The sequence below is a fragment of the Leopardus geoffroyi genome, chromosome A1, assembly GCF_018350155.1.
Source record: "Leopardus geoffroyi isolate Oge1 chromosome A1, O.geoffroyi_Oge1_pat1.0, whole genome shotgun sequence".
Classification (NCBI taxonomy): domain Eukaryota; kingdom Metazoa; phylum Chordata; class Mammalia; order Carnivora; family Felidae; genus Leopardus; species Leopardus geoffroyi.
Window position 1 is genome coordinate 110,236,046 of NC_059326.1, and position 25,652 is coordinate 110,261,697.

Below are 25,652 nucleotides of genomic sequence, written 5' to 3' on the forward strand. Positions count from 1 at the left end.
TGATCTATCCCACCCATCCTTGCCATTAGATGTGGTAAGTCCTCTCAGTCAGAATGTGCATGGCAGTGAGCGTGGTACCCCCAGGTCTGGCTGGCGAGAACCCCCAGAGCCATGCCTCCATTGTTGCTGCTGGGGCTGGCTGGGCCGCTGACACCCAAGGCGATCTTGGAAGCGGCTGTCAGCCCGGGCCCCTGAATGACCACATGGAGGACAGCTGCTTTGACAATCTGAACACTTGCCCAGAACCGTTCCTGGAGCAAGAGTAAACTTCTATGGTGTTGAGGCACTGAAATGTTGGAGCCCATTTGTCACTGTAACCCAGCATACCCTAATAAATACGCTGAGGCTTGGAAAAGATAAACAACTTGTCCAAAATATTAACAAACAAAGCCAGAACCAGAATCTATGTTTTAATTACGAATCTTCACACAAGACTGTGCTGAACTAGCATTCATCCCAGGGTATTTCACTCAGTGGTCTTTTTGCCTTTTCCACTAGACATTGGCTACCAGGAACATGCCTAGCGTCAAACCTGGTACACAGTAGGCTGTCAATATTTTATTTATCACACACTTCTATAATGCTTACTATGTGCCAGGGTCACATCAAAGGTTTATATTTATTTTTTATTTTTCAGAGACAGAGCACTAGTGGGGGAGGAGCAGAGAGAGAGAGAGAGAGAGAGAGAGAGAGAGAGAGAGACTCCAAAGCAGGTTTCAGGCTCTGAGCCATCCACACAGAAACCAACATCGGGCTCGAACTTATGAACTGCTAGATCATGATCTGAGCTGAAGTTTGATGCTTACCCGACTGAGCCACCCATCTGAGGTGCCCCATCTAAGGTTTAATTCTCTTAACTTCGTGCGATCCATATTATCATCATCTCCATTGTACAGATGAGAAAACCGAGGCACCACTGCTTCCCTAAGTGCCCAGCCAAGCATTGGGAAACCCTGAAACCCAATCAGAGCATCTCCAGTGCTGAATCCACAGCCGAGCCCCCGGAAACCCAGCAAACGGCAAAACATTGCTTCACTAGAGATTCACTTCAGAGTTGCTGGTTCAGATCTCTGCTGAATGCTTTTTTTGTACAACACTATTCATCTATAATAACATTCATTTTCTATAGAAAAGGCACAGAAAGCAGTAAAGTGGGTTTTTTTTGTGCAGCAGTGCCCCAAACATGGATCCAACCCATGACGAGGAGACACGAGCTTTCTGTAACCGTTTCTCTTTTCTAAGGCAGCAACTCCAACCTTTGGAGCGTGACACCCAATTTGCTGGTTTGGATTTTGTGGCACTTTCTTCCTCCCCTCCTCCAAACTCAGCTAAAACTGCTGTGTTCTGCATTTTTGTTTTTCGTTTGAAGCAGATGGTTTGAGAATTCTGTGCCAGCCTTTGAGACAACCGGAGGCACCCTGGGGTGCTGTAAAACCAAGGGTGGGAATCAATGATCTAACGAAGAAAAAAGGTTCAGGGAAAACTAGCGTATCAGCATAGTTTTAGCGTATCCCCAAATTTAGCATAGCCCCAAACTGCAGCATGATCCACAGAGCACTGCCGCCCAAGTATTGTCGCTGCTCACACTTGGTTTCAAGGTTAGAGCAGGTTAAAAACACCTTGCAGGACTCCCAGCTCCCTCCTCTGCTCCCTTCTCCTTGCTGGCTGTTCTAAGACAGCTCCCACAGCAGTTCTCAGGGCCACCTATAATCCGGAGTCACACAACGTGTATTTTTGTACTAGCAACAGCACCTTCCAGAGAAAGGTAGGTAAACAAGCACAAGTTAAGCAAAAACATCATCCCTGGCTTCAAGGAGATGGCAGTCTAGGCAAGAAGACAAGACGCACACATTGTATGCTCTCGTGTGTTACAGAGAAGATCCAAGTGTATTATAGAAATAGAATCCCGTCTTCGCCTCTTAGAACTTGCTGTGTGTCTAGGCTGCTATTAGGTGGACCAACAGTTAGGGACCCTACCTCGACCACAGGGACCCCTTAAGCCCCCAGATACACAAGACATTTTGGCAGAGAAAGGCCAAGTAACAGCTGAACCCAGGCCCGCACCCTAGCATGGAGATCTGGCAAGATGAGCTGGTCTAAGTGGGGTCTGTGAGTTGCAGACACAAACACCCACAAACTCTGGTCCAGAATCTTGCCACACTACTCGGGCTGCAAACAGCAAGGACACAAAAGCAGGGCTTGCCCCAGTCCCCAGTGTCGCCAGGCTGCAGCAGGCAGCATCCAGACCTGGGACACAAACCTAGAGACAGCACTGCACCCTGAGGGGTGCTGACAGCTTCTTCACCAGAGTGCTAATCCCAAAAAAGGATGGGCCGCCTCCATCCCAACTGACTCCCCTCCCAGGGTCTTTCTGGGGACCACTGATGTGACTCTGTCTTCACATTGCTGCTTTCAACATCTATCCATCAAAATCTTAACCTTCTGACTGACACATTTCCATACACCAGGTGTTACAAGGTACCACTTTTGGAGAAAGTGCAGTCCCCTGCCCCCCAGTACCACAAGAGAAGCATGAAAGGAGAGGTGGGTGGGGTGGGTGGGGTGGCTGGGGCGTGGACCTCGGTGATTGCATGGCAGGAGATGGAGCCCTGTCGCAAGCCTGAGATTTATTGCTGCCAGTCACTCACTCAGGAGGCTTTGAGCTTCCTGCTTGTGCTGCTGAAGATTGGCTGGGAAGAACCCAGGCTTAGCGGGTGTGGTGTGGACCTCCCTGTACAGAAACCCAGCCCCTCCAGGCTGAACTAGTTACCTAAAGGGACGTGGTTCCAAGCAGGTCTCTCAAATCTGGGGAATGTGTGCTGACGGAATGAGCATCAAATGATTTTACAGCAGCCCCCCATTATCCGTGGTCTCACTTTCCCTGATTTCAGTCTCCCGCAGTCAACTGTGTCTGGAAGCACACGATCTTCCTTATGACTTATGATCAGAAGGCAACAGCGGGTTGAGGCCACATCACACACTGGCATCATTCACCCCACTCCATCTCATCACCGGAGGCATTTTAACACCTCACATGATCACAAGAAGGGCGAGTGCAGCACAATAAGGTATTCTGGGAGAGAGAAACTATATCCACATAACTGACGACTGTATATTGTTACAACTATTCTGTTTTACTCTTAGTTACTACGTTAATCTCTTACTGTGACTAATCTATACATTAAACTTTATCACAGGTATGTATGTACAGGTTACACATAGTATACATAGGGGTTCGGTACTGTCTGTGGTTCCAGGCATCCACTGGATGTCTTGGAACACATCCCCCACAGATAAGGGGGAGGGACTATTGTACTTGCTAAGATTCTGAGATATGACCTGAAATAAATTGTGTGAAATGAGAAAATAGAAAGGTGATCCTTTTCAACTTGCCAGTCAAGATTTAGTTTATAAAATCACAGGTTAGTGATAGGAATGGCAATCAGGAGGCTCCTTGCTCACAGTCATATTCCCAAACAAATGATATTAAAAACCATTCTACTGAGCTCATTGCTGGCAGCCATCACTACAATACGTAACACTTCAATAATCTGTATCTTTTTATCAGGGCAAGAAAAACCAAGAATACACCAGGGTACAGAATACACTTTCAATGGAAAGTGGCCCACGATCCGGCTCTGTGGCAGACAGACAACTGCCCTCAAAGATGTCCACACCTAATTCCCAGGACCTGTGTACACATTCCCTTAAGTGGCAAAGGGGACTTTGCAGATGTGATTAAGTTAAGGGGCTTGGGAACAATTACCCAGGTGGGGCCAATGTCATCACCATGGTCTTCATAAGGAGGAGGCAGGAGGGTCAGAGTCAGGAGATACTACAAGGGAAACAGAGGTCAGAGTGATGTAGGGCCACAAGCCAAGAAAGCAAGTAGCCTCAAAAACTAGCAAATGCAAGGAAACATATTCTCCCCTAGAGCTTCCAGAAGGAATCCCTGTCTTGCTCTCGTCTGAAGCCACGTAGACCAACCATTTTAACTTCCATGAATCTGCAGTCACTACAAACCTGCTCCACACAGTACCACCTCCATGCTTCGTGTTTTAGGAATTCATAGCATAGAGAATCCTATGCAATATAATCTCCAGGCCTGATCTTGAGCAGCAACATGGAGTCATGTGGCAAAGCATCCACTATATGGCCAGGGAGGTGGGTGTTCTAGTTAACCCAATGTTCTGCTTAGTAAAGAGCTCCCAAGGAAGACCTTACTAGAAAGAACTGGGACCCCTATCACCACTGCATGAACCACTCATAAACAGGACTCCAGGCTTCAGAGGGAGGGCTCTGAGACTCAGCCTTATCTGTCTCCTAGGGACTTCTGATTCTCTCAACACAAGAGGGCAAAAATACACATTGCATGGCAAACACAGCTGGTCTTGCTCTGATGACCAAGGTCAGAGCTTTCATTAACAACGCTGAAAGTGGCAATATGATCCGCAGACACGCTGGCTCCAGAGAGGCTGGTCAGCCAGCCTCCTAGAGCACCAAACTTGACTGTGCCTTTTGGTCAGAGGCCCTGGAGTTCCTGGAGCAAACAGGCCATTCGAGGCTGAAACGTACCCAGCACGGTCGGCCCCCACCCCTACTGGGGACAAAGCCTGCAGACCCCACCTCTGTTGTGAAACTTGCAGGAGGTGGTTCCGGGAACTTTTTGCTCAGCAGGCACCTGTGGACCAAGGAGTTAATGCAGGAAACAAGAGAGCCTAGAAAGCCTCATCATGGAATTAAAGTGGTCACAATGAGGCTTGACACTTTCATGTTACTCCGCGAAACTGATTTTAGACTTCTAACTTCCAGAACTTTAACAATAAATGTATGTTACTCTAAGCCACCCAGTTGATGGCAATTTGTTACAGCAGCAATAGGAAATGAACACACACACACAATTTCCTCCAGCCTCTTGTGGGCAGGACAGACATGCAGCAAAGCCCCCTGAGGAGCCACTGACCTACACCCTCACCTTCACGTCACACCAGAGACGCGTCTCCCGGAGCATCCACCCCAGAGGAGACGGACTGAGATGCTCGGTTAGGAAGAGGGGGTGGCAGATTCAGCCCCTGTCTGCATCACCCCTCTCTCCTGCTCCCTGGCTTCTCTGTCTACTGGCTGCCCCCCAGCCCCACCAGTCCTCTCCTCCTGCTGCAGACAGAGCAGCCTGTGGTAACAGAGCTGCGTCGCCTCACCCCCACTTCTTTAATGAGACCACAGGCCAGAACAAACCACCTTGAAGGATGAACTGTTTGTGAAAAACAGAACAAAAAAAATTAAAAACGAAAACCTCCTATAAAATAGGAGTCTATGCGTTAAAGAAATCATCCTGAACTCCTGGATGCAAATTATTTTTTATATCACCTGAGTTTTACAAAAGGTCAGTCGGTAAGCCCTTTGCCATTTCCTTCAGCCAAGTCCTGCTCTACTGTCTGCAATTTAGTCCTAACTGAAACAGGTCCAGGCAGCGGGAAGGACCATGCCCCAGGATAAATTGCGAGGAAAATTTATTGTTGATCTTGTCTAACACACTTAACTACAGTAACAAGTTCCTCATATGCTGGTCAATTTCTTCTCCTTGGCATATTGCTCTTATTCCTAGTGACAGAGTTCTGGAGAACTCTCACCCTCTGCGTATTGCTAACTACTATTCTTGTGTAGCTATTAAACCCAAACGCATAAGGTCCAGCTTTGGAAGAATAATGTGGTTGAAGAAAAACGGCCCCAAGGTCAAAAATAATTTTAACAAACGACACAACTGCTTTACTGCCTTTTTTCTAACACAGTTACGGAGACACAAATTTGCAACTTACGGTAACATTTGCTCACATCCGTTTTTGCTCCCGCCTCCCTTCCCTCTCACCTCCAGCCGTCCCAGGCGCCACTCCCTACTGTAGTCTTAACCTCTGCACTCCCAGCTGCCCTGGCTTTTCTTCCATGCCACCTGCGCTTCAGCCCTCAAGTACGTGGATCAGTCCACTTCTTAATGAGCAAGGAAGGAGAGCCGAGAGGATAGAAATTGGGTTGGAAAGGGATATAGGAGTGCTGATGCATAGGGGCACTTGTACCCCAATGTTGGTAGCAGCACTTTCAACAATAGCCAAATTCTGGAAACAGCTAAATATCCATCAGCTGACAAATGGATAAGGAAATTGTGGTTTATATACACAATGGAATACTATGTGGCAATGAGAAAGAATGAAATATGGCCCTTTGTAGCAACGTGGATGGAACTGGAGAGTATTATGCTAAGTGAAATAAGCCATACAGAGAAAGACAGATACCATATGTTTTCACTCTTACGTGGATCCTGAGAAACTTAACAGAAGACCATGGGGGAGGGGAAGTAAAAAAAAAAAAAAAAGAGATTAGAGTGGGAGAGAGCCAAAGCATAAGACTCTTAAAAACTCAGAACAAACGGAGGGTTGATGGGGGTGGGAGGGAGGGGAGAGGAGGGTGGGTGATGGGTATTGAGGAGGGCACCTTTTGGGATGAGCACTGGGTGTTGTATGGAAACCAATTTGACAATAAATTTCATATATTGAAAAAAAAAAAGAAGTTGGGTTGGAAATTACAGGACTTTGGTTGACCGAAAGAAGCGAAGAAGCAGTGAACCCTCTTGTATTCATGAGAGTGTTGTAACAGTTCATCTGACACGACATTATTATTTATACACAGACTGTGCTCCTCCAGGGCTGGGACATGCCTTGCTCATCTTTCTTTCCTAGGACCAGGCGGAGGGCTTCACACAGATAATACGTGCTTGGTACGTTAAGGCATGGATGTACCATGGATATTTTGGTCAAGATTATTTGCTGTGATAAACATTTTACATTTATTTAAAATAATTCAAAATTAACTTCTGGGGTGCCTTGGTGGCTCCGTTGGTTAAGCATCCAACTCTTGATTTCAGCTCAGGTCATGATCTCAGGGTCATGAGATCAAGCCCCAGGTCGGGTTCTGTGCTGGGTGTGGAGTCTGCTTGAGATTCTCCCTCTTCCTGTCCCTCCTCAGATCCTGCACCTGTTCATTCTAAGAAAATAAAATTAGGGGCGCCTGGGTGGCTCAGTCAGTTAAGCGACCAACTCTGGATTTTGGCTCAGGTCATGATCCCATGGTTCTGAGTTCAAGCCCCACATCGGGCTCTGCACTGACAGTGTGGAGCCTGCTTAGGATTCTTTCTCTCTCCCTATTACTCTCCCACTTGTCTGAGTGTTCTCTCTCTCGCTCTCTCTCGCTCTCAAAATAAATAAATTTTAAGAAAAGAAAGTTAACTTTTGAATAGAAACAAAATATTTATAAAATTTAAGTAGCATATAACAATACAATGATCATCCATGTAAGTTTTTACTTACATATAAAGACATTTTTTGTAACTTGCTTCTTTTTGCTTACCTTCCTGAGAATATAACAGCAATGTTATCACATGTAAATATAATTCATTCATTTCCCATGTGATACAGTATTCTAGATCCACTCTATCTATACCTACTCCCTACATACCTATCTACTATCTGTCTGTCTAACCACACATCTAGGTATCTTCTATATATCACTAGAAAATAGATCACTATGGTATCATAATAGACTCCGTAGCAATCACTATAGACTATACTGCAATTTACTTACACATCCTTCTGTTGCTAGACCTTTAAATTCTGGTTTTAAGCTATTACAAACAAAGCTTCTAGAACTTTCCTGTTCATGTCTCCCAGTAGAAATGTACAAAGATATATATACTCTTTAAGAATATATACCTGGGAGTGGAATGTCTGGGTCCTGGCATATGAGCACTATCAGCCACATTAAATAAGACCCAACTGTTTTTCAAAGGAATTATACCACATGTGTTCTCACTGGTAGTATATTAGAACACTCATTTTTCTTCAAGATGGCCATTGCTCTTTCTGGTTCTTTGTTTTCTACCTACATTTAAGAAGGAGCTTGTTAAATTACATACACATGTGCACACACACCTGATAAAAAGTTAATATACTTATCATTTGGGGTGACAATAAACTGTAATATTAAGCTTTCTTATCCATTAATTTGATCTTTAACAAATTGTCACTATTTTCTATGGACGTCTTACATATTTTAATTATATTGATTCTTGGAAATTTTCTTTTCAATTCCAGTGAGTTTAATATCTTTACAATTTCTCTTTGTTGCTGTTATATATAAACCCAATTGGATTTTGTATTTTAATTTTGAGCTATTTAAATATATGAGCTAATCCTAGTAATTTGTTCACAAAGCTTTTGGCTTTTCTATAAAACCCCATAATTTGTGAATAATCAGAGTTTTGTTTCTTCCTTTCCGGTCTTGATACTGTTTATTTCTTTTCCTTAGCTTACTTGCCTTTTCTAGGACCTCCAATGTACTGTTCAGCAGAAGAGGCAGGCACCCTTATCTTACTCATCATCTCAAAGGGAATGGTTTCAATACATATCCATGCTTTTACGGGAACCATCTGAGAACAAATGAAAAGCACCACATGCCTTTAATCCCAAAGCATTTATTTCCTAAGATCAAAACCTCCTTCTATAGTACAACTGTAAAAATCAGTATTGCTACAATACTATCACCTATTCCACAGTCTATATTAAAATCTTGTCAATTGTCCCAATAGTGTTCTTTAGAGCTACTGTTCTCTCCTAGTACAAGAATCAACCCATGATCACAGATGGCACTTGGTTGTTATGTTTCCTTAGTCTCCTTCTATCTGAAACAGTTCCTGAGCCTTTCTGTGTGTTTCTTGATCTGCATATTTTTCAAGAGTATAGCCAAGTTATTTTGTACAATATCCCTCAACCCGGATTCGACTGCTGTTTCCTCATGGTAAGACTCAAGAATGTTACACATTTTTTACAAAATACCACAGAGTTGATATTTTGTCCCTCTCGGTACATCATATCAAGAGGCACATGATGCTGGATTGTCCCAGTATTGGCGGTTAGCTTTTATTTTTTTTTTAATGTTTGTTTGTTTATTTGGGTGGGGGGAGAGACAGCACATGAGGAGGGGAAGGGCAGAGAAAGAGGGGGCCACAGAATCTGGAGCAGCCTCTGGCTCTGAGCTGTCAGCACAGATCCTGATGTGAGGCTTGAACTCCTGAACTGAGAGATCATGACCCGAGCTGAAGCTGGACGCTTAACTGACTGAGCCACCCAGGCGCCCTGCAATGTTAGCTTTAATCTTGTGTTTAAGCTGGTATCCAGCAAGTGACTCCAATGTAGAGGTAGATTTTCCCTTTGTAATTAAAAACTCATTGGTGAAGAAGTACCGTCAGAATGTGTCAATATTCTGTTCTTCATCAAATTCTGACTATTGCTCGTCAATAGCCACTGATGACTATTTTAACACCATAATCTCTTCTGTATTTCTTATCTGGCATTGTAAACAGGTTTCCTTTATCGCCACTTACCCATTTATGTAAGGATGGACTCATGGATCCCTATTTTATTCATTGTGCTCTAATCCTGTTCCAGTTACCTTTTTGGCTCCACCAATCGTTCAAAAAATTAGTTGGCTGAGGCAACAACACTTACTTTATTATCGCCCACAGTTTCTGTGGGCTAAGAGTCTGGGAAGGACTAACTCTGACTCAAGGACCCATGTGTGGCTGAAGTCAGGTTAACAGAGTTGTAGGAGGGAGGAACCAGCCATCTGAGGGCTTGCTGAGTCTGTCTGTCTGTCTGTCTGTCTCTCTCTCATCATGTAGTCTCAGAGACTCTCCATGTGGTCTTCCCATACTGGCTCATTTGGGTTCCCTCACAAGATGGTGACTTCTGGGCAGTCAGACTGTTTACACATCAGTTCAGGGCTTCAGTGTGAGTGATCCAGCCAGCAAGGTTAAAGATTTGTCACTTTTCATGACAAAGCCTTAGAAGCTATATAGCATCACTTCCGTCATAGTCACAAAGCTACCCGGATTCAAGGTGAGGGAAATAGATCGCATTGATGGAAGGAAACTCAAAGTCCCATTGTGAGAAGATGTGTAATGACAGATACTCTTGTGGTCATCTTTAAAAAATACAATCTGCTACGTTCCTCTGAGCATATGAACTCACATCCTTTCCATAGACACACATGCAATCTTCTTCCTAGCATTCCCCAGGACGTTAGGGCACCAGCACTAAACCTAGGATCTTGTTCCCTGAATTAGGTCCAGGTTCAGATAAGGCTCCTCGGGTAAGCCTCCTTGGGTTCAGTCCCTTGAGTCCACATATCCTTCCTCTTTATTGAAAGATGTGCAAACAAAGGAAATACATACTCTGCTCCCCACGTACACCAACTTATAATGGTGGGATAGGTGGAGAATTATATGCACAGGGATTTCCATTTTAAAAAGGTACAAAATGTAAGGCACATTTCAACTGATGATCCACAGCAGTTCTGAAATCCAACAGGTATTTGGTTCCCAGTTCCCCGATTAGGACTCAAGTCTACTGCACAGGAATAATTCTCCATGGCTCTCGGCCCCACCCTCTGAACCATCCTTCTTTTTCATAAAAACTAGCCTAAATCTATAGTTAAAAGTTCTCTCAGCCTGCTTCCTACCCATGGACATTAGGGCATTCAGGGATCTCTTCATTTTATCCCGCCCCTGTCCCTTTCATTCCAAACTTATATAATTCTTTAAAAAAAAAAAATTCACTTGTGAGTTTTTAATGTATAAGTTTATGTGTATCTACCTGAGTCACTACAGTGACCAGGTAGTGGGTCAAACATTTTTCTAGATGTTTCTGTGAAGGTGTTTTTTGAATGAGATTAACATTTAAATTGCTGAACTTCAAGAAAAGCAGACTATCCTGTAAGTGTGGGTGGGCCTCATCCAATCAGCTGAAGGTCTGACTAGCACAAAAACTCATCTCCCCCGAGCAAGAAGGAATCCTGTGAGCAGACTCAAACTGCAATTCCTTCCTGTATCTCCAGCCAGCTAGACTACTTAATCAGATTTTGGACTTGCCAGACTCTATAATCATGTGATTCAATTCCTTAAATCTCCTTCAACATAAACACAGTCTGTTGGTTCTGCTTATGTAGAGAAGCCTGAGGAATACGTACTCTTGCAGACAAAAGCCAACCCCAAAAACCTCTTTAGGATAAACTCTGCTGGATCTTGGGTCCCCTGTGAAGTTGCTAGAGGGCCATCCTCTTAAGATACTTGAAGCCCTATTGCTCAACAGAAAGGCACACCCCTGAGATCTTTAAAAGACCTTTTTTCTCCCCTGGTAGGAAAGGTCTTGTTACCTTAAAATTTTCTCAAGTTTTAAAAAAGAATCTTACAAATCCTTCATGGATTTGATCTTTGCCCTGAAATCTTTTCTTAATGTGACCACTTTTTGCCATTTTGAGAAGTTACGAATGAGAAGCAGTTTTATTTTCAAAGGTGGTGAGCCCTGACTCCTCTGTATTTAACAGCTTTGCACCTTTGCTCCCCTCTCATGTTTCATCACAGGTAAGAAGCAACCTGGTGCAGGGGCGGGGGGGGGGGGGGAACTTTCAGTATTCTGTCTGATCATCTGCTGAGTTGGATCACTGAGTTTATTTGGTGTATTTCCCGCTATTTTATTATTTTACGTATTTATTTTTAAATATTTATTTTTCAGAGAGAGAAAGAATGTGTGCATGAGTGAGCGAGGAGCAGAGTGGGGGGGCGGGGGGGGGGACAGAGGATCCAAAGAGGGAGACACAGAAAGAATCTGAAGCAGGCTCCAGGCTCGGGGCTGACAGCAGAGAGCCCGAAGTGGGGCTCGAACTCACGAACTGTGAGACCATGACCTGAGCTGAAGTCAGAGGCTCAACCAACAGAGCCACCCAGGCACCCCTCGTGGTATTTTATTATGACAGGTCACAATACCGCCCAACTATTCACTACCCCAGTCAAGGGTCCTTTTCTACCTGACTCTTAGTAACATTTTCCTTTACTGTCTTCAAGCTCTCACTGACAGCCTCCTCAGGGCTTTTTGGGTTTCTGCTTACACTCTCACACAGACCCTTCAAGCTCTTACCGGTAATCTTTTCAAAGCCCTTTCTGCTTCCTCCTACCTTCCAAAGCCACCGTTACATGCTTTGATTTTTTGTTACGGTGCCAACCCATACCCAGGTCCTAAAATCTACTGTGATTATCTATTGCTATGCAACAAATCATAACAAAACACAGTGGCTTCTACCAACAAGCATTTTACTATTTCTCCGTATTTCTGTAGGCCAGAAATTTGGCAAAGGAGCAGCTGGGTGGTTTTAACTGAGAGGCTCTAAGGTAGTGGTAGTCAGAGGGCGGCTGAAGCAGCATTATTCTTCGGTCACGTGTTCACAGGGTCCCTCCACATGGACTAGTTGGGCTTCCTGATAACAGAGTTGCCTCAGGACAGTTAGACAGTTTATATGTTAGCTCAGGGCTCCAGCATAAGGTAGAAGCTACCCTGACTTTATGATCTGGCCTCAGAAGTCCTGTAGCATCGCTTGCATACCCGTAAGCCCACCCAGGTTCAGGGAGATGGGACATAAACCATACCTGTCAGCGTGAAGGGTGTCCAAAGCACATAGGAAGAATATGTACAACGGGAAACACCACCATAACTGTCTTTGGAAAATACAGTCTGCCACAAATCCACTACTATTTCTTTTTTCTTTCTTTAGACTCAAATTGTCCAGATGTGGCTCCTTGGAGCCCTTTCAAGCTGGCTATTACATCCTTTTGACAAGCCACCATGATCGTTTGAGCACTGCCTTACTTTCTGGAACAAAATAATGTTTCAGATTCACCCTGTACTTTTTCTGCTCCAGCAGTGGAATTAACCATTTCACCAAGAAGCCTTGGTTCCTTTTAGTGGAGAATCCAGGGGCTACAAGTTTTCACTGCTGTTGGAGTATCATGCTTCTGACCCGTCTCAGCAGACAAAGCTAGGAAAGGTTATACATGCACACACACACTTTGAGTTCTTACTAATACTTCTATTTCCAGTCCAACAACAAAGGGTACATCCCAGACCTCCCTCGTTCTGTATTTATAATGCCCTTCCCTAAGGGAGTTATTATTATATTCAATACATTGACTCATGTGTCTGCTGCTGGGTTTTTTAAGTTATGTTTTACTCAGTTAAATTAATTCCCCTCTATGCTGGTGTTCCTTTTCTAATGATTTTCTGAAAGAATGAATATTAGATTTTTCAAATTCTTTCCCTACATCTAGTGCTAGGATCATCTGACTTTTCCACTTAAGACGGTTCCTGTGGTAAAATACATCAGGACAATTCTAGTGGCGATCAAACTTCTGTTTTCGGGACAAACCCAAATTACTGTAGTTCATTATCTTTTATTAATACACTACTAAATCCAGTTTGCTGGTTTTTTCCTTAGGACTTTCACAACTATGTTTAAAACCTGCCTGTCTTTCATACCATTCTTGCCGCATTTGGGTATCAGAGATATTCTAGTCTCATACATACACCCCCTTTTCTATACCCTGGAATTGTTGATGGGGAATTGAAATTGTTAGTCCTTGAATGTGTGTTAATACCCAGGGGTATCTGGATCTGGTATCATCTTTATGGGAATATTTCTACTTAATCTATTTCTTTAATGATTATAAGGTTACTTGGGTTTTTAATTTCTACTCAAGTTTCGGCAAATTTTATCTTACTTTTTTTTAGGAATTGGACTGTTAGAACTTTCAAATTTATTGTCAAAGATTCTGTTATTATTTTAATGTCCGTAGCTTCAATGATTATATCGTTTTATTCCTCATAGTATGCATTTATTCTCTATCCTACCCCGTCTCTCTCCCTCCCCCCATCTTTACCCTCTCGCAGAGTTTTGTCAGTTTTATTAGTCCTTTCAAAGAACGAGTGTTGTTTATCCTTTCTGCGTGCTTGTTGTTTTAATTTCACCCATTTCTTTTTAATGTTGTTCTTTAGTATTTACTTTCTGCTGCTTTATCTTGGTTTACTCCACTCGTCTTTACCTACCTTTGTGAGTTGTATGTTTAATTCATTAACTTTGGGCCTTTCTTCCATGTTAATGGAAATACTTAAGATGATGGATTTCGCTCTAATTTCCACTCTAGCTGCATTCCACAAATTGTAATATGTAGCATTTGTTGTTGTTAAGTTAGATTTTTCTCATTTTCTTCCCTTCCGCTCATGTATTATGTAGACAAGTATTTAATCTTCAAACATAGGAGAGTATTTCTGGTCCTCTTTAAAAAAATTTTTTACTTGACTGCATCAAGGGCAGTAACTTTGTAACAATTGCTTTATGGGTTAGCTTGCAGCAATCTTCTTCAACTTTCTTTGTGCACCTGAGGAACGTGTGTATTCACCCTGTGTTGTATGCATTCAGGGTTGTTTTTCCACTTCTCCAAGTTCTTCTCATTTATATCTCATTTGCTCTTAAATCTATCCACTGATTTTTCAATTTTTGATTATAATTTGAATATACAATTACATTTGTATATACAATTGTATATACAATTGAATAAGATACAATTGTATATACAATTGTATATACAATTGAATAAATTACACTTGGTTGGGGTGCCTGGGTGCTCAGTATGTTGAACGTCAGACTTTGGCTCAGGTCATGATCTCACAGCTCGTGAGTTCGAGCCCTGCTCAAACCTGTGCTCACAGCTCAGAGCCTAGAACCTGCTTTGCATTCTGTGCCTCCCTCTCTCTCTGCCCCTCCCATGCTCACACTCTGTCCTGTTTTCAAAAATAAGTAGTCAAAAAAAAATAATAAAAAGAAATTACACTTGGTTATTTTCCAAATAATCAAGGTGATTTGTAATAGTCTTACTCTTTGTTTCTACTCTCAGCTCCATTTTTTATATCTTTTTTTTAAGGTTTATTTTTGAGAGAGAGTGTGAGTGGGGGAGGGGCAGAGAGAGGGAGGCACAGAATCCCAAGCAGGCTCCAGGCTCTGAGCTGTTAGCACAGAGTCCGATGAGAGGCTCGAACCCACAAACAAAGGGATCATGATCTGAGCCAAAGTTGATCGCTTAACCAACTGAGCCACCCAGGTGCCCCTTCATTTTTTATATCTTATATTACACATTGTCATTTTTTTCTTTATCTGTTAATATCTGAAGTTCTGCTTCTGCTGGTTTTCACTTTTGTGTCTTTTTAGTTTTGTTATATATTTATCTTTGACTATGAGCTCATGTTCTATGGACGGCAATCTGTCAAAATTATTTAAGACCTCTATTGAAGAAGGATTCTTCTGGACAGGACTTGTATTGGCTTTACTATGTGTCTCGAAGGGCTACCAACCAGGACTTCTTTTAACTAAATTCTGGGCTTGAGGTTTTCTCAGACCAGCCTGTTTATCAATGCAGCTGAAAACCCAGCTAGTGACTATAGTTCTGAAAGGAGAGATTTTGACCAAAGTTTGAGGGAGGAAATTTTCTTCACTCATCCCTGAGGGGAGACAGGGAACATTTATTTCTAGCCCACCCTTATACTAAAAACGTAGCCGCTTGTGGTCTCAGTGTAGGTGAAGGCGGTTTCCCAACAAAACAACACATCCTAGGATTGGCTCCTGTCCACTATCTCTCTTGAGGTCATAAGAATCAAAGATCAAGGTCACTCACATTGGGCAAACACATTCAAAGCAAAAGGCAGCTTCAGAGTCTTGACTTTCAGCTTTCATGGAGTTTTCGGGCTCTTAGGAAATCTTCACTTTCCTGTCTTCTCAATGAAGTCACTAAAAGATTATTTCAATGTTTTATCCATCATTTCAAATTGCTTCAAGTGAGAGAATCAGCCAAGGTAACTAGTCTCCCATACAACCAGAAACAAAAGCCTGCTCAAATAGTTCTCAAGCTTCCATTGTATTATTGCCCACTCTTCACAAGGTAGCAGATCAATCTAATTACTTAGGTGTGATGAAAGAAAGTAACTTGGTCCACTAAATCCATGGATTTCTAATCCAATTCATTTCACTGAAAATCTCCTAGTTCTCAGTACTACAGACCAACTCATTGAGAAGAAACAATCCCAGCCAATCCCAACCCCAACGTGGGTGAATAACCACTAACAATGATGGCTAACACGGGGTCTGCTCAGAAGGTTGGCCAGTACTCTGCTAAGCTTTTTTATGTGTATTTAATCAATACAACAGCCATATAAGATACAATTATTACTACCATTTTAGAGGTAAGAAAACCAAAGCACAGAAGTAACGTGCCCCGAGTAACACAGCTGGTAAGTTAGATCACACTCACGAGGCCTGTCTCCGTCAATTTGCAACAGCACACAGAGATTAGAGATTAGAGAATACAATCGTAGGTGATGTGCGAGTCTACGAGGAAGGCAAGTAGGATCAAGTCCTCAGGTAATATGGCAGCTGGAAACATTACAGAGCAGCCGACTTAAACGTAGAACGATCTGTGGGTCTCTTTGCATGATACAGTGATGATTTCCTTGCCCTTTTCTCCAGTGCCCCACATTATGTGGTCATTGCACACTTATGATGACTGTCCTGCACTGGATGGGCACATCTTCTCCTCTCTACAAACAGGGAGCTCACCGTCCTCATGCAGATCCTGTTGGCCCTGCTTGCTCTCTGTTACTAATGATGTTTTTCAAATAAGTCTCCCAGATTTCACACAGTCCTTCACAGCAGAGCAGCCAACAAGTTGGGAATCACTGCTCCTGAAGGCAAGGGGCAAGCCACAAGGTGTTGCTTCTGGCTCCAGCTCCATTAGGAACAAGCTGCCTGCCCACCCCTTGCCTCTGTGGATGACACGTGGGCGAAAGCAAGTGTGGGAGGGATAATAGATCACAAGACGGTCTTTATAAAATGACTCATAAAGAAATAATGAGAACCCAATAACTACCAATTACAGAAGCAAGAGAAATAATAAAAATAATAAAGCAGAAAATGTACAAAGCAAACAATTAAAACTATTTTATTAAAACAATACTTGCTATTCAGCAAGCATTCATTCTCCCCGCACCGGGGCAGTAACTGTGTATCATCTGAATTTTGCACATTAAGAACATGACACAGAGAGAGTTAAGAAGCTCCTCCGGGATCCAGGACACTTCAGAGCCCAGATTAAAAGTTAGCCATGCTTACTCTTAGGCTGAAATGTCATCTCTCATTAAATTCAAAACCAGCTCTGAGAACACACCATGTTTATTATCTTTTTAATACTATGTGGCTGGTTCTGGAGGGGCCAAGAGAATCTTGGAACCTTTGGAATAAATACACTGATTAAAAAGATACTTTAAAAATCTCTCTTTTTGGAGCGCCTGGCTGGCTCAGTTGGTTACGCGACCGAGTTCGGCTCAGATCACGATCTCACAGTTTGTGAGTTCGAGTCGCACGTTGGGCTCTGTGCTGACAACTCAGAGCCTGAAGCCTGGTTCAGATTCTGTGTCTCTCCCTCTCTCTGTCCTCTCCCCTGCTCACACTCTGTGTCTGTCTCTTAATAATAAATAAACATTAAAAAAAATTTTTTTAATCTCTTTTTTTTTTAAGCTCAGTGGACCAAAATATATAAATCAGAACTATTCTGGTCTAGTGCGTACTGTAAATGTATATTTAGATGTAACAAATATCAGTGGGAAATATCTGTGGAAAGTAATTACTTTATAATATATGTGGAATGTCTTTTAAATACTTAAAGCAACTGATCCATTTTAAAGACCTAACTTACAGAAAGAGGCACAAATGTTAATTAGCAAGCTGGAAACTTACTTGCACACTTATAGCCTAAAGTGAACATGTACAGATCAAGGCATAAATATCAGAAAAGTAGATATTTTAATGGAACACTTAACCGCCTGAACCAAAGGACCCACTGCTAACACCAGAGATTCTCAAGGAGGGCTGAGTCTGGAAGGATTACTTCAGCCTTCATACTAAGTTCCTCCCTTTGTCACTGTCCCCACCTGTGACATCTAGCTCTACTGTGCTGTGATTAACAATAAATCTGAGTGCAAAATGAGCTGGAAACTCAAATGCCTATGAAGGCCACTAAGGTAATTTAGTAAGCATGGTTCTTCTGGGATTTCACCTTGATCTTATTTATTTTTCAAAACTCCATCTGACAGTCTCAGGATCAAGGAGGCACGAGGGAGTAGTGTGGACTGTGGCAAACAGAAGAGCATGTGCACATTCTAAGGACACGATTGCTCACTCCAGCCTGCTGTTGACATGAAGCCATGTGGGCCCAGGGTTACCAAAGCATTTCACTCTGTCCTTTATTTATTTATTTTTTTAATTTGTATTATTTTTTTTTTAATTTAAACTCAAATTAGTTGACATAGTGTAGTAATAGTTTCAGGAGTAGAATTTGGTGATTCATCACTTACATATAACACCCAGTGCTCATCATAACAAGTGCCCTCCTTAATGTACCTCACCCATTTAACCCCCCAGTAACCTCCCCCTCTAGCAACCCTCAGTTTGTTCTCTGTATCTCAGAGTCTCTTATGGTTTGTTTGCCTCCTGCTCTGTTATCTTATTTTTCCTTCTCTTACCCTATGTTCATCTGTTTCTTTTTTTTTTTTTTTAATTTTTTTTTTCAACGTTTATTTATTTTGGGGACAGAGAGAGACAGAGCATGAACGGGGGAGGGGCAGAGAGAGAGGGAGACACAGAATCGGCAACAGGCTCCAGGCTCCGAGCCATCAGCCCAGAGCCCGACGCAGGGCTCGAACTCACGGACCGCGAGATCGTGACCTGGCTGAAGTCGGCCGCTTAACCGACTGCGCCACCCAGGCGCCCCTGTTCATCTGTTTCTTAAATTCCATATAGGAACGAAATCTTGTGATATCTGTCTTTCTGACTGACTCATTTTGCTCAGCATAATACACTCTAGTTCCATCCACACTGTTACAAACGGCAAGATTTCATTCTTTTTGATTGCTGAGTAATATTCCACTGTATGTACATGTGTGTATATATAGATTATTCAACTGAAAATGTAAAAACAAAAAAACCTTATGAAGACCAACATTGTATAAGTCCAGTATGACCACAGGATGAATGTAGCCCATGGACCACCAGTTTGAAACTTATCATACAAAACAAATACAGAACAGACCCCGGGCTCCAGGGTCTCAGGAAAAGCCTTAGAAAGAAGCAGATAGGCTTGGTGAGTTGCCCAGGTAGGGTAGGAAGTGGCTTGGTGGGAGTTCTGGGACTCCTTTAGGATCCAAAATGACTCTGGGGGGTGCTTATGTGGAAAAGGGGTTTGAATCAGTAATGGGGGGTTTAGACACAAGCCAGCAGGCAGGAGAGGCAGGTGTGGGCCAAAGTCCTTCCCAGAGCCGTAAACACAGGAGCAGAACACAGAGTACCCAGCATTCACAGGGTGTAGGGTGAGGCAGCCTATGGGCACAGTTTCCGGCTCCCATCATTCCCTGGACAGCAGCCACAGTGGCCATTTAGTCTCTGCCATCGGGTTTCCTGGCCCACAAGATGGACTCTCTCTCTGAACGCCACGGGAATGCGGGGCCGGAGGAAGCTGGCACTGCCTGTAGCTCACTGTCTGTATCAGGAGTCGGGACCAGCACCCTCACCTCTGTTCCAAGGCGTGGCCCCAGCTTCACAGTATGTGGCCTCTGATGTATACTTTCCAAGTCCTCCAATCCTTCCCGCTGCCCCCACTCCCATAACAAACAGCCACGGAGGCACCTTCTCTTGCTTAGCTTCTCAAGAGCAGACAGTTCAGAAAAGGCCTTAGAGATTTGCCTTATTGCTGAGAGTCCTGGGGACAAGGGTCCTCGGGAAACCACAGCGGTGAGACACAGAAGACTCTATTTCATTACAGTGGCTACTGGAAGAGCTGCCTGCTAAGTGAAGCACCCAACCAGCCAGGCCACTGATCCTTCAAAAGCGCGGGTTTCCTCCTCTATAAACAGAAAATCACACTCGCTGGCCACGCTGGACGACGGAGAGGGTTGAAGGAAGTTAACTCAGAGAAGCTTATGAGAGCTTTAATGATGACATTTGTCACCATGTGCCCCGTCCTGTTTTGTCCTTTCCCCACAACAGGAAAACAATATATGGAGAAATATTTTCAACACAAGTCAAAGCCAAGAATTTAACTACAAAACTCAGCCAGAAGGTCCATCACTAAGAAATGACGGATGAGCATCTGGGGCATCCTAGCCACTGTGCCCCTCTCTAGAGAAAGGAAAACATGCCCCCAAGGGTAGGGCAAAAGGGAAGGTACTGAAACCCAGCCATGGAGAGACCTGCGGTTTATGAACCCCAGCTCAGTCCTCACATCCTACCTCTGCTACCCCCTAGCCATGGGGCTTGACACTGGTCACTTCACCTGTTCAAGCCTGTGTCCTCACCTGGGAATATAAGGAGTGACCCTGCAGGGCCCTTCCAGACCTGCAGGGGGATCATGAGGCAGATTCCATGAATGGCAGGGCCAAGATGCAAGTCGGACTTCTCAAGGAGGGCGTGAGCATCAGCAGGCAGAGCATTCAGGCAGGCTGCTCGGTGGGAGGGGCGCAGCCAGGAAGGCTGGCTGGGGGACTGGCCCTGGGAACCAGAGCACGAGGTGCAGAGATGGGGCGGAGCCCGGACCAGAGTGCTGGGCACATCCAGAGAGTTCTTAGATCATCTCATTGGGGCTCGACCAGCGGCAGCCCGGCTCTCACTACATTCCAAGTGTCTCTGATCCGTGACACTGGCGTCCTAATGGATCTGGCTGTCAGCAATGGATAAGCATTGAACTAATAGATGTCAAACAGCATTTGCATTTCTGAGATGGCTTCATCTGCTGCCTCTCCTGGGACTCTCCAAACTGAAATCTGAAATGTGGACAGACGGGTCTGCTCTTGGACAGCTCCTCTTCCAGAAATCTCACAGGAAAGAAACAGTTATTTAATTATTTTCTGCGCTTATTAAACAACTAGCGCAAACCACAACCAGAAGCTGCTTCTCAGCCTTCTCCTCTCAGGAAGGTATGCAATGCCCTCAGAGACACATACCCCTTGTAGTCTAAATAGCTTTCATTCATTCATTCGGAGCCCACTTCACAGCGAAGTGTCTTGTTCATTAGCAGTGCTGCAGAAGACCATGAGAGATTTGGATCTGGGAGGGCATTGAGGAGGTGAGCATCTGGAAGATGGTGCAAAAAGCAAACCGCACTGCGAGAGTTTGCCCATGCTCCCCCTGGGCGATGACAACAGGGTCAGAATGGAGTTCTTGGTTTGGATTTCAGTTCCTGGGACATCTGTAGCTAACAGAAAATGACACAGAATCATCTGTCTGGGGGGGGGGGGGACATCTGCATTTGGGGGTGACTCTGACACAGCACCCGACACCCGGTAATGAAGGTATTTTCTGGCTTTCTCTGGCTCTATTTTAAACTGTCATCATCTTAAACTGTGAAATATGTCAAGTGATAATTAAACCTTGCCACAGACAGGTACCGTGAAAATGATTAACTTTTACCGTTTTCCCCACACATTTTGAATACTCTCCCCACGGTACAGAATCATTACATTGACAGATGAGGAAAGTTGTCTTTAAAATAATTTGTTTTTAAAAGAGCCCAAACAGGGCTAAAATCCTGTACTTTTCCATTGGGTTTGAATTTGAAAAGCCCTGCCATAAACTCCCACTGAAAGAGGAAGCCAGGTGGGAGGAGCTCCCGACTGACTGTTCTCATCTCCCGCCAGGCCCCAAGTGGCTGTGGGCCCTGGGACGAGACCCTGGCCACCTCTGGACATCAGTTTCCTCATCTGTCAGACACCAATGCTAACATCCTCCCTCTATCTAACACAAAGGTTCTCATCAATGATGAGATGAGATGACAAATGAGAAAGCTCTTTGAGAGCAAAAAGCAGCCTGGTGACACCATCAAAGTATAAGGTGCTATTATTCCAAATTCTGTATACAGGGGGAAAGCGATTTGCTAGCACAGCTTTACCGAACTGTGGTCTCAAAAAAAAAAAAAAAATTCAACTCATTTTATTTTCACCTGAAGTTTCTAAGTTTGAGATTAGATCTGACCCTATCAGATGAACGTCCTCTCTTAGCCACAGGACTCCCATTTTGTGTCCAAATAGGCAGGGACTCACACAAATGATAAAAATTCAAATGCTGTAGCCGAACAGCTGGATGGGAGTGCTGCTTCCAGAAAAAGAGAGAGAGAGAGAGAGAGAGAACGCAAATAACTGCTAAAATTAGTAAAACAAAGAGACTGAAATGTATTTTTACTCTGACAACTCATTTTCCCAGACCTGTGATTTTCTGTCTTTAAAGCACATGTCTTCAGAACGTGGAGGTCCCTGTTTCTCCCTGGCAGCAGCACACATGGGGTCCCGCGACCCCAACCCTGCTTGCACTTCAACTGCGGAATGATGAGTTCCTGTTTGTGAATATGAACAATTTCCATCAGAACTGTAGCAACAGTGCTGAATTTCCATCGAGAATGTGCCTTCTTGCCAGACTTCAGTTAAGCCCACTTAAATTCTTTGATCGGTTTCCTGTAGAGTTCAAAGGGTCTCCCACATTTTTCTATTGACAAAATAAAATTGCAATGCCTGTATCAGAGGGTGTTCATGAGAATTAAGTAAAGGACTGAAGTTAAAACGTTTCCATCAAGAACTCTTCAATTCTAAGGAATTTATACGAAAGCAGCGAAGCGACGCTTTGACCCTAAGTCGAGGCATGGATAATCGAGAAGGTGCCTAGTAAAAGGTGGCTCCTGAACAAGAGCTCTGGTTGTCTGTGAAGCCCAGGTCCCCCATCTCCATCTGTGCCCCCACCTGGCCCGCTGCCATCTAGAAGCATCCAGTACAGTAAGCCCCCCCCAACCTATCCCCCCCCCCCCCCCGCCACAAAAGAACAGTATCTCTAATGGAAAATGGAAAAGAAAGCTTCTGAGAAGCCTCCTGGCTGCAAGCACTGAAGTCACCATCAGGGGAGAATATGAACTTTAGCTTTTGATCCTTACGCCCTTTGGTTGGAAGGCTAAAGAAAGGAGGATATGTTGGGGGTCTGAAGGAATGCTAAGGCTCCCCCAATTTGGGCGAGTGGATTCTTGATGCATCCCTACTAAGTCACTGCATCTGTCACTATGGAAGGGAGTGAAAGAGCAGGCTACCCCATCGTTGGAGGCAGCTGTGTTTCACAAAATGCAAACATGCCCTGTCATCAGGAAGCTGGGTTCCAACTCACACTCCCTCCCCCAAGCTCCTGTGACCTCTGGTCAGCAGGGCCTCAGTCTTGGTTTCCTTCTCCAGAAGTTGAGAGACATGCCTTCCCGCACAAATGCTGGATGGACGCTGGCTAAGCTCACCTTACCTCGAGGCACTCCAAATCCCCTGGGAGTGGAGAACATGGTAGACAGCCAGATGTGGCATAACTCAGTAGACGCTAATATGCATAGTGGACTTTTTTACCTTCCTGCATCCATAGGTCTTATCTGGGCAAAGGTTCAGTTGTTCTTTGGGGATCCACCTTCCCCCCACTCCTCTCTCATGCCATCTTGACTACAGGGGCTCATGCCGGGACCTGTGTGGAGCCTAGTAACACATAGCAGCACACTGGGTCATTCCAGATTCAGGTGGCGGCACACGACCCCAGCCTGTCCCACCTGAGGGGATCTTAACATTTCTTTGAGAACTGTCCAACCAGAGGCTCTCTCTCTCCTCCAGAGGACACTGAGTCGTAAGTGGGGACGTTGACACTTACCATGAAGAGGAGTCAACTATTAAGGGGGTGAAAAGAGAAACCAGCATACCTGAATCCTATACTTTGCATCCTATACCAAGCATACCTGAAGCCAGCACCCTCACCCCTCCACTCCTTTCCCGACTGTCCAGTTACATAAGCCAATAAGGTTCTCTATTTGGTCAAGATGGCTGAGTTTTGTGATTTACAACATGTTCCCACTGATAGGGTGTATGATTAAGAGTCAAAAGGAGACTATCTGTCAATATAACCATCCTTTGGAGAAAAGACCCTGAGACTTCACCTCTACCAAAATATTCAGCGAGTTGCTCTCTAGGGCCCCCATGTTGGTCTACACTGAGCAAATGATTTCACACTTGGTTGTTGGCCCATCTGTGAGATGCCTGGCCACGTGGCAGGCACACCCAGGTGGCCTTTCTGTCTACTGGACACTCGTACATCTCATCAACTGATACATTCATTCATGGGAAAACTCTGTAAGGTCAGGGAACACACCTTGTCTTCACTGCACGCCACGCAAACTCCAACCCACCCAAGGAAAGTTCCATTAGCACCCAGTAAACCCTCAAGAAATCCTAAGAATGGGACTTTCCACAGGAGCTGTTTCTCTTTTAGAAGTAGTATTGTCATGCTAGGCTCCAGACTGCTTTAGAAACACTGCTGTGATGAGACAGGAGCTGAGAGGCTAAGAACTCCCCAGCAGTTTCCAGAGACTAAGACAGGTGGGCAATGTCTGGCCTGGATGCCCTGTTGAACAGCACCAGGCACCACTGGACTACACTCAGACCTCCCTCTGCTGACTGCACCTGTCCCCAAAGGCTTCAGGTCACTGTCAACACCCTGCAGAGCCAGAAGCCAGGCAGAACCTGCTCATTTCTGTGGCATGTGTTCTCTGACTTTCTAGAGAGCACAAGGCAAGCTAATCTTCTTTCATGAAATATTCAACATTTTGCACGAAGTTTTCTACATGCAGACCGTATTTCTTGGAATCCAACGACAGCCCTGGCCAAGAAGAAGTATGAGGGAAACCGCGTGCAGAGAACCACTGGGTGGGTTGCCGTGCACAGGATCTCTCTATCTTGCTTAACCTGATCTGCAAGAGCCCTCCCTGGGCATTGTGGCTCATTCACCAAGCACAGCATGTGCACAAAAGGACACACCAGGAAGCCCTCACCACGGCCACTCAAGACAAACAGGCCAACATGTGGGCGGCAGGGAGCTCCTAAAAGTGAGTGGGGCCAGGAGACAGAGCACTAGTAGGCCACACTCATTTCGATGACATGTCTCACCTTGCAGTTTATTTTTAGTCTTGGCTCTGCTCCCACTGAAGTGGGGAGATTAAACATTTGTTAAGAGACAACACAATCTGAAAATAGGAAGGAAGGGTTGTTGTTTTTTTAAGACTTTTAAAAAGATGAATTAATTATGATGACAAGAAAAGAATTAGAATATAATGGTCAGTTGGACTTTGTACCTCATTTCCTATTAAAGAAAGAGTACTGAGCAGCAATGAGACAAAAGGGACAGAAACAAATGATTTTGAAGTCACAGATAATTAACCCCAGAGGCTTGCCAGTGGCACATTAATATTGCTAGGGCAAATGGCTTAACAAGTTTGAAGAGAGCTTCAGTGTTTATATGGAGAAGACAATTTCAAGGGTTCCTGAAAAGCAGAAAATCTCCTTCTGTGTTGTGGGCCAGGCAAGGGGTGAACACAGCAAATGTCAACCTTCCCTGTGGGATCTCAAAGAGAGGCGAGCCTCCAGGGCAGGGATGGGCCTCAGCAGGCCTAAGAGGAGTGCCATTATCCCCTCTCTTCAGGCCTCGGTGGGCAAGTTCAGCATGTTTCCGGCTGTGCGATCTCGTGAAGGCCTCACCCCATTGTCCTGATACATCAGCTGTGGTTCATATCCTTTGGGGGTTATGACTTCATAGAGAACACAACTCTTCCTCCTTACATTCCAGAT

The 25,652-nt window shown here is 44.3% G+C and overlaps 1 protein-coding gene across 3 annotated transcripts in view; it reads right to left on the reverse strand.

Moving 5' to 3' along the window:
- FSTL4 (follistatin like 4) overlaps window positions 1-25,652 on the reverse strand; it is a 591,179-nt gene that overhangs the window by 341,051 nt on the left and 224,476 nt on the right. The window lies entirely within an intron of this gene.